The following is a 10,398-nucleotide window of genomic DNA, read 5'->3' as shown; positions in this document are numbered from 1 at the left end:
AATGAGGGAACTTTGGGACATTAATCTATCTGCCTAAAACTAGTTAGCTACAAAGCAACCAAGTGAGTGGGCTAAGTCTTACTTCCGTGAATGATTAAACTGTGATGTGCTCCTCAACAATCTATATGAATCATTCAACGCTGCAATAATTGATGCCAGAGATAATCCTATCATAACTCTATTGGAAAAATAAGGTATTGGCTTATATGTCATCTCTGTAAAAAGAGGGAGAGTGTATCCAAGTGGATTCACCCTGTTGGGAAAAAAATTGTAGAGCTAGTGGAGATGAATAAATAGATTGCCAATAACTCTTTGGCTAGAAGAGTTGTTGCTCACAAGTTCCAGGTTGATTGCCTTGGGAATGTGAGCTACACGGTTGACTTGGTAACTAAAACTTGTACTTGCAAGAGGTACCAATTGAGTGGTGTCCCTTTTGGCCATGCACTTGCATGTATATGGGAAGCATGCACTTGCACTTGCCACGTCCTGACTTCTGGCCTAAGACTGGGCTAAATCCGATTCACTCACTTACTGAGAGTAATCTGCGAGGGAGACCAAGAAAATCCAGGAGAAAGGAATCTGATGAACCTCCACCAGTATCTACCAAGAATCAAAGACTTGGACAAGTGCACAAGTGTGGGAATTGTGGACAACCTGGCCACACTACTAGAAATTGTGGTAATCCAGCATTTTCTTAGGTATACTTGTTAAATGTGAGAGTAATCTTCTTGTTTTTCTATTTCACAATTGCAAATGTTAATGCAAGTTCCTGTTCAACCCAAGAAAAGAGGAAGGACATCATCCACCTACCCCACTAAACAGACCAGAAAAAAGGAAGGGAGGGTTAAGGAAGAAAAATGAAAGGAAAAATTGTGAAGGATCCTCACAGGGAGGTTATCGTACTAGGTCTAGATAAGGAGGTGGAACAAGTGTGTAGACATCCAACAACTTGCTTTTGAAGGAAATTGGGGGAGTGTTTTTGTCAAAACTTTTGAAGCAAACTTTTGTGCTCCTGATATCATGTATATATAAATTGTCAACATTTTGGATGCATTAAGTTAGATACTAAATTAATGCAAGTTGTTATCAAGTGTTATGTTGTATTTTGAGACTGCTATAACACTTATATTAACCTTGTGTTATGTATTTACCTTGTGAACTCATTCTAAAATTGTGTTTTTGACTGCTTTAGTGTTTGAAAATATTGAACACAGTCAAGGCTTAATTATTTTCAGATTTCATTAAACTACAAACAACAATAAAAAAATATGCAATGTTCCATGTAGATGCATTAAAAACCAAATTTCCAAGTAGATACATTCAAAACAAAATTTTGACAAGTAGAAACTATATTCCATGTCCAAGTACATACATTCAAAACTAAATTTTCAAACAAAAAAATAACATTACAAATAATAAAACCCACATCCAATATTTGCAATTTTTTTGCCTACCCACTACATCTTCTACATTAGAGTTGATCTCAGTTTCCTCTTTAAACACTTTGATCCTTCCATCCTTAATTGCACCAGATGTCTCATTTACTGCAAAACCACCTGGAAATGCTTGATGCCCATTCCAGTTACAATGGTTACAACACCCACTCAATCTTTGTTGCCCAAACCCATGGATACAAAAACTGATTAACCCTTGTTGCCAAGTCCAATTACTGAGAGTGTTTGTCGAATAAAGGTCCCCCTCCAAAGTTCTTATTTTACTTATCAAATCTGGTATGACCTCATTTGATTGATCACATATACGAGGGTCTATCCATTGAAAAAAAATTACACCCACCATAGTTCTGTATTCACCAAATCAAGAAAACCCTAAATGGAGAAACCTAAGAAATAAACACTGAATGGCAACAAGAAAACAAGAAGAAAAAAAATCAACATTGTGCTTATAGCAAACCTTGAATCTTCTTCTAGGATTCCTACTCATCTAGGACATCTTGATAACGACTGGTTTTAAAGGTTCACAGTCGCACCCGCAACATTCCATTGAAGAAGTTAATGGCTTTAGGTTTGCATTATGTTTTACCTCTTTGTTTAAAGACACTAATGGAATATATTATTTTTAAGTTTTAATTTTCGATTTTATTTTATTTTTCATATTTTTTTAATTTAAGCTATGTTTACAAATAATTACATGGCGTGTGTTTACCAGCCTTTTGATCAATGACACTAAGTCACTTTATACGACAGAATAAGAATTAAACAAACTGAAATCAAGTAAACGCACAAAGAATTTTATAGTGGTTCGGCCCCAAGATTTGGTAATGACCTATTTATCAAAAATGTGTCAAACCTTATGATAAAAAAAGAAACATGATTCAACTGAGTTTCTTAAGCTGACAAAAGAATACAATTCGAAGGGTTTTGTACGTAAAGTGCTTACGAAAGAAATCTCTAGATCTTTCTCTCCACTTTTTCACTTAGGGTTAATGATTGAATAAACCCCTTATTTATAGAGTCTTAATGGGCTATGGGCACTTACAAGAAAATATAGGCCTACACGTGTAAGTGTGGGATCAGTACATTTAGTTACATATTCAAATAATATAAGAATAATACAATTTAAATATCATTTGCATAAATATCTTGAAATATTTGATAGTGTCTCGTGAAACCCGAATCTTTGGGTAAAGCGTACTGCTTATCAAGCAAGTCTTGTACTTCGAGCAACTTCATGAGATGGCACTAGTTTGCTCCATCATCGAGAAGGATATTGGCTCTTTGCGAAACGACCTTTTAAATTCTGACATAGCCTCCTCGAGCAGCTACTCATTTTGACCAATATTCTGAATTTAATTTGGCATGACCCCACGTATCTTCTTCATAGCAACCACGTCATCCAATCTAAATTGGCACATGCCCCCCCCCCCCCCCCCCCCCAAGTTTATCCTAGGGTGACCAACATTGGATAAACTTCCAATCTTTGACCAGGTAAGCAACTATTCACCTTTATATTATCACTCTACAACTCATAGCTTTACTTTTATATGTAATGTCCATACCTCCTCGAATACGCAACTGAAGACTTTTGGGTTTCCTAAGCGTCTATCACACTTTCCCACTCTGTCATCATTGCACCTTTTCAGCAAAAAATGAGGCACCTTTTCACCAACCCATGCGCATGACATCACATCACTCCAGAAACTCATGATGAATTTTTTGAGATGACGTCACCTGCTTGCTTCCGAGTCATTACTTATAAATAGGTCTTCCCATAACCTTTCCTTCTTTACTTTTTCAAAATTTCCAAGTTTTCTCTAAAATCCTCTCAAATCATGACCTTACTCTTCCTTTCCTCTTCTAAAAATCATTTTTTCTCCCAATCTTTCAACCAAATTTTCATCACAGTAAGTTTCTCACTTCATTTTTTGTATTTTCACGACCCTTTGTTACTTGTTTGCATAACTTCCATGCATTTTTTTAGAGATTTCATATCTGTGTGTTCTTGATGTTCTTGATTTTTTACAAAATACTAATCAGTTTTTTTTTTTGTTGCAAAAATCATTGATTTTCTAGGAAAATGTCTGTTTAGGGTGTAGTAAAACTATTTTAGGTCTTGGATTACCCTTGATCATGTTGTTGGCTTCGAGAGGATTTTTTTTATTTGAAAACTCAAAGAAGTACTGCTTGCCTTTTTAAATCTGTACTCGATTATGCTCGAAGGTAGAATAGTGTTTCTCAAAAAGCTCACATTTAGTTAGGCACACACATAGGCTGGTCGAATAACTCATCTCCCCTCTACTTTTCACCAGATGTAGGCACGCGATCACTGGGGGAGTGATTATTCTATTGACCCACACCTGCTACATACTCTAGTCGATGAAGTGGAACGAAGTCAACCAGATATTGACCTGAATCATGATATTCTGGTGCCATCTTATAAATCTGGTGAGCACTCTCACTATGATTTTCATTTTGTTCCCGATCAGGAATATTTTCGGATGATTGAGCAATTAGAACAAGGAATAAGGAAATTCTTTCCAAATAATTGGACTTTTATTGTGCATCCAGACTCTATTGCTCCACTCCCTCTCAAAATTCTGACCAAAGGGAGGGCAACTAGCATGTCTTTGTTTGTTGAAGAGGCCATACTTGTTGCTTTATGTTCTTCAGATATGGCTAGGATCAAGCAGACAACCAGACACAGATCTTCTATACAACAATCACAACCACAAGAGCAACCACATGCATGACCCCAAGAGGTGCCATTTGACGAGATTGATTTTGATGAAGAATTGTTAACTAATGTCATAAGACTCATCACAAAGAGAAAAGCCTACTCAAGGAGGCAGCTTAAGTGGTGTGTGGCACCAACCAACACTCTCTCGAGTCAATTACTTAGGGAGTACCTCCAAAGATATGGCCTTAGGGGGGTAGATTTAATTTTTCCTCAACCCGACCAGTAGGCGCACAGTTCTGGTGCTGCATATAGTGCCTGGTCGAGGTATAATATTCAGACAGGCGCCAGTCTCCCCCTACATCCTTATTTTAAGAGTGTCGCAAATTACTTCAGCGTAGCTCCTTTTCAAATAACCCCAAATGGATACTTAATGCTCTTAGCGTTATTTATCCTCTATCACAATCAAGGATGGGCCACTCCTACTCCTCATGAGGTCCATTACTTATTTTATTTGAAATCGAATCCAGACCATAAAGGTACTCGGTTCTTCTAGTTATGTCACTGGGACAAGACCAGGGAGTTCCTAATTGAACCCATGTTTAGGAGCAACGTGGGAAATTATAATAAAGATTACTTTCTAACAACCTCCCTGGAGCTGAAAATCAAGCTTTCCAACAAGCAGGTATTTATTTTAGCTTGTGAGGTCACATTCTTTGTTTTCCTTTTCTTTCCTTGGCCTCACTTTTTCTTGTTGCATTTTAGGGCCATGGGACCGACCCATTCCTACTATGGACATGACCAAGCAAGCAGTTGTATTAGATCGGCTTCCCTCAAAAGCAAAGAACTGTAGACTGCTTGTAATCAACGAGAACCTGAGGAGAGTAGGTTCGCTTGATGCCCACAATGTCAATGAAGAAGGCGTTGATGGTGGAGGAATTTTTGAGGAAGGACTGAGGCGTTCTGACTAGTCTCAGGTGGTCCCTGTCCCTCAGAAGAGGACAACAAGGATCAACATAAGAGAACAATGTGATGCTCCTCGCCCTTGAGCCACATCACCTTCTGTTGACAAAGGCAAAGGAAAAAAAGTGCTGGAAGTGGAATAGGATGAACCCATGTCTTCTGACGATGAGGAGGGGATTCCACGTACTATAGTTACTCATTTTTGTTGTCTGTGTATGGTGTGGTCGTAGGCTATCTTTAGAAGTTTGCATTAGTGTACTACTTATTTATATATTTCCATGATCTAGTACACTTGCATCTTTTAACTATAGCCATATTTGATTCAAAGATGTTCAATCTCTATGCATCCTATCCAACTCTAGACAAAAAGAGCACCAAGAGAAAGGTGACTGCAGGAACCAGTTCAAGCAAAGAGTTGGCAGCAAAACAGTAGAAGAATGATCCTCCTACCCGTGGATCTTCTATTACTCCTCCGACGGGCCTTCCAACCAACCGTCAGACACTCCTCCTACTGTCACCCCCGAGCAGCAGGACACTCCGTCCCCTGCCCACGGAATGACCCATCGCAAATGAGAAGGAACGAGTGAAGCAGAAACTAAAGACAACTGCTGGTTCCATCTCTTTGCGGGTCCAGACCCTTGTTCAACACTCGTCAAGTGTTGATACTTTCTTCAATCATCAAAATGCATCGGTTGACTTCAGCCTTGGATGAGCACTATCTGAGATCCTTTCCATGAGCTGCTCTTTATTTTCTTCTCAATTTTTCTTCCAAGTCTTATACTCGTTTATTCCTTTCATGTTCTTCATCCCATCTTACTTTTTTTAGGGTGTTATTACTCTCACCAACACCCGCACCGAAGCAGGCCTTGAGGAAATCACAGGATGTCATGAAACACTTTCAGGATAGCCACACTCTTCAATTTCAAGTTGCTCGGGAATTGCAGAAGGACCTCGATAGAAAAAACAATGAGATGGATAATAAAAGCAAAGTGATCAAGGTACTCAAGGAATCAGGGGCAAAACTCAAGCGCCAGCTGGAGGAGCTTGAGGAGAATAGGAACAGTCTCGACATTCGTGTTAAAGAACTTGAGATGCAGCAGTTCAAGTCATTAGAGGATAATAAGCTTCTAGAGGAAGAGCTTCAGCATGAAAGGAGTCACACTCCTCAAAATTGACAAGTTCAAGAGTGCGGCCTTCAATTATTTTTTCATGTTCTGGAAAAACAACAAGGAGGACAACTTTGAATACATCCTTGCTCATCTTCTCAACAAAGAAATCGCCAAGTGCATTGCTCGTGAAGAGGAGGAGCTTGCGGCTTGTAACGCCCTACTTCCTTAGAGCCATTACTAAGTGAGTTTAAAAACGTGCTTCCAACTCGCTAATCAAGGTTTTAGGTCAAATAGTGTAATTAAGCCATAAAAAGAGGAAAAAATTTAGAAATAATAATTTCCATGGAAAAATCATAAAAGTTTTACACTTGGGATCCCAAAATATAGTTTAGAAATATGTACAACATATAAACTGAACCAAGTCGACTAAACGACAAAATCTAGGTTTATTTACAAAATACTCCCAAAATCTAGGTTTATTTAGAAATATCTCCCAAAATCCTTTGGCTGTGGCAGCCAGGCTAGCCAAACATGTACACGCCGCCTCACACCTGCTATACTCATGGTTGGTTGACCTTCTCTTTACCCTTACCTGCACCACAGAGCATCTGTGAGCCGAAGCCCAGCAAGAAAACCCACAAACAGATAACATATGCAACACCTATATCAAGCATATAAACAGGCCACCAATGGGCTAAACACATACGGCCTAGCCGTCCCAGGCGTTTACCAAGCCCTGGGTTCGCGGACCACGCCGTAAGGATATCCCAGGTATCCTTTTAGGGACTCGCCCTGGAAACTCGCACTCCACACGCTCAACGCTGCTCCCGGCCCCTTGCCGCTCTCGGCCTTGCACTCAACGTGCCCAACGCCATTCCCGGCCCTTCGCTGTTCTCGGCCTACACCATTCCTGGCTCTTGCCGATCATTCACATAATAGCATTCATAGCATACAAGCAAATACAAAATTCTAGCTAATTCAATCAAAGGGCTACGCCCTACAGTTTAAACACATTGGGCTCAGCCCTGCATACCAGTTCTATTCAGACACATTAGGCTCAGCCCTGCATACAAGCTCTATGGGAACAAGGGTTTTCTTACCTGAGTCCAGAGCTTTCCGAGCACCGATGCCCCGAGCACAGTCTTCTAACTTGAGCCTCGCCGAAACCCTAGTCACAACACATTAACAATATCCATCAATCAAGTTCTAATCCAATAAATAACTTCAAGCCATAACCCTAACCTCTGGGACGTTGAATTCTATCAATCCAGGTGATAAAATCCATCCCGAGCCTTAGCCATTGAGTTCCCAAGCCTAAACACCCTTAAAAACACAAACTGGCACTAAGAGCCGCGGCCCCGCCCTCAAGAGCCACGGCTAGCCTCATAATAGAGGCTAGCACACCCCTGCAACACACACGGGCCGCGGCACACACACCAAGCGTCGCGACGCGCATGAACTCCTCGGCCACACTCGGCCGCGCGCACACATGGGCCGCGGCGCACCCATCCTAGGACCGCGACCCTTACCTTCGAACAAAGAATTTTCCATCCCCTTCCCTGCATTTTCCTCAAGCTAACTCACGCAAAACTTATCTAACAAACCCAGATAATTACCACACACATTCCTGCTCAATATCCACATAAAAACCCCATTGAATCCTACTCCAAAGCTCAACTAAAACACTTAGACAGATCAAACTCAACCAACATGCAACTCTTACAAACCAATAGCAAATCTAAGCATAATCTTATAATTAAAGCTTACCCCTTGTTGAATTCAATCCCTGAAGTTGATCCTCAATCCCCAAGCTCCAAGCTCCTAAGTTTCCTCAGCCCAATTCCTTGCTTAAGCTAGCTTACACCAAAATTTCCTTGAGTTGTTTCTTAGAGAATGAAGGAGAGAGAGATAGGAATGATGAGAAGCTATCCTTAGTTCAGAAGAAAGGTGTAAGTCGGTTCCCAAAGCTTCTAATTAATTCTTCCTTTTTTTTTTTATTCAGCTGAAGTCTATGTGGTTACCTCAAGGCTCGGGGTACCAAAACGTCCCCGAGGGCAAAATGGTAAATTTCCCCAATATTCCCGCCTAGACATTCTATCCTCAAATATTATCTCCAAATATTTATTTTCATGTCCCGATAATCCCATAACACACCTAGTACCTAAATTACCCCTCGACTCACCCCGAGTCGGAATCTCAATCCCGATGTGACTCTTTGGCTAACCGCTCCCCAGGACTGTCTCGGATCGTGCTGCACAGACATATCACATATATATATAACATTTATCACATTTATCACACTTATGCCCCTAATATCCAGACGGGGCCCACATGCACATTTAACTCAACTAAACATGCATCATTATCATATATACACATAAATCCACATATTAGCATATTAATCCATTTATTTCCCTCCAGGAACACTAATCAAAGCCCTAAGCCTGATTAGAAAATTCGGGTCGTTACAACTATTCCCTCCTTACAGAAATTTCGTCCTCGAAATTACCTGAACAACTCGGGGTATCGCTCCCTCATCTCTGACTCAAGTTCCCACGTCGCCTCCTCATCCTTGTTGTTTCTCCACAGCACTTTCACCAGGGCGATGGTCTTGTTCCTCAAGACTTTATCTTTTCGGTCAAGAATCTGAACCAGCTTCTCCTCATAGGACATATCCTGATCAAGCTCCAAATTCTCAAAACTTAGAACATGCGTTGAATCTAACATATACTTCCGGAGCATGGATACATGGAAAACATCACGAACCCCTGATAAAGCTGAAGGCATCGCTAATCTATAGGCTACCTCTCCAACTCGTTCTAGAATCTTGAAGGGACCAACAAACCTAGGGCTCAACTTTCCCTGAGCACCAAATCGTTTCACACCCCTCATGGGTGAAACCCTAAGGAACACATGGTCACCAACCTGAAATTCCACGCTCCTATGTTCCAGGTTTGAATAACTTTTCTATCGACTCTGGGAGGCGCGCATACACGCTCTAATCTTCTCAATTGCCTCATTGGTCCTCTGAACATTCTCTGGACCCAGATACCTCTTCTCACCTGTCTCATCCTAATGGATAAGTGATCTACACTTACTTCCATAAAGCATCTCATGCGAAGCCACACCAATGGTCGCCTGATAACTGTTGTTGTACGAGAACTCGATCAAAGGGAGATACTTACTCCACGATCCCCCAAAATCAAGCACACAGGCTAACAGCAGATCCTCCAATATCTAAATTGTCCTCTCAGACTGCCCATCCATCTGAGGATGATAAGCAGTACTAAACCGTAACTGCGTGCCCATAGCCTTCTGCAGACTCTCCCAAAACTTGGAAGTGAAGGTGGGGTCTCTGTCGGATACTATCGACCTCGGAACCCCATGAAGTCGAATAATCTCCTTCACATACAACTCAGCGTACTGCTCCATAGTATAAGTTGTCTTAACAGGCAAAAAGTGGGCGGACTTGGTGTACCTATCCACAATCACCCACACTGAGTCAAGTTGTCCCACAGTTCTCGGTAAACCAACCACGAAGTCCATAGTAATATCTTCCCACTTCCATTCTGGGATCCCCAGAGGCTGCAACAATCCTGCTGGCCTCTGGTGCTCAGCCTTAACCTGCTGGCAAGTTAAGCACTTGACCACATAATCCACCACATCCATCTTCATGTCCGACCACCAATATAGAGCTCTCAAGTCTTGGTACATCTTCGTCGTACCCAGGTGCAAAGAATATGGAGTGGTATGCGATTCATCTAAGATCTCCCGCCGAATATCAGAATCCATCGGAACACAGATCCGACCCTTGACTTCAGTAACCCCATCTCTGAAATGGAGAAGTCCTTTATCGCTCCGACTAAGGCACTCTCCCTATGACCTCTCAACCGAGAATCTTTCCCCAACGTTTCCTTGATCCTCTCAAGGAGTGTAGACTGAAGAGTGATGTTGGCCAACTGACCAACCACCAACTCTATACCTGCTCTGGTCATCTCCTCAGCTAACTTGTCAGATATCTGCCTCGAACTGAACAACTTTCCTGGGCCCTTCCGACTCAATGCATCAGCTACTACATTAGCCTTTCCAGGATGGTATAGGATATCACAATCATAATCCTTAACCAACTCCAGCCACCGTCTCTGGCGCATATTCAGGTCCTTCTGAGTAAAGAAATACTTTAGGCTCTTATGGT

The sequence above is a fragment of the Humulus lupulus genome, chromosome 7, assembly GCF_963169125.1.
Source record: "Humulus lupulus chromosome 7, drHumLupu1.1, whole genome shotgun sequence".
Taxonomy (NCBI): Eukaryota; Viridiplantae; Streptophyta; class Magnoliopsida; order Rosales; family Cannabaceae; genus Humulus; species Humulus lupulus.
This window is presented reverse-complemented; position numbering follows the sequence as displayed.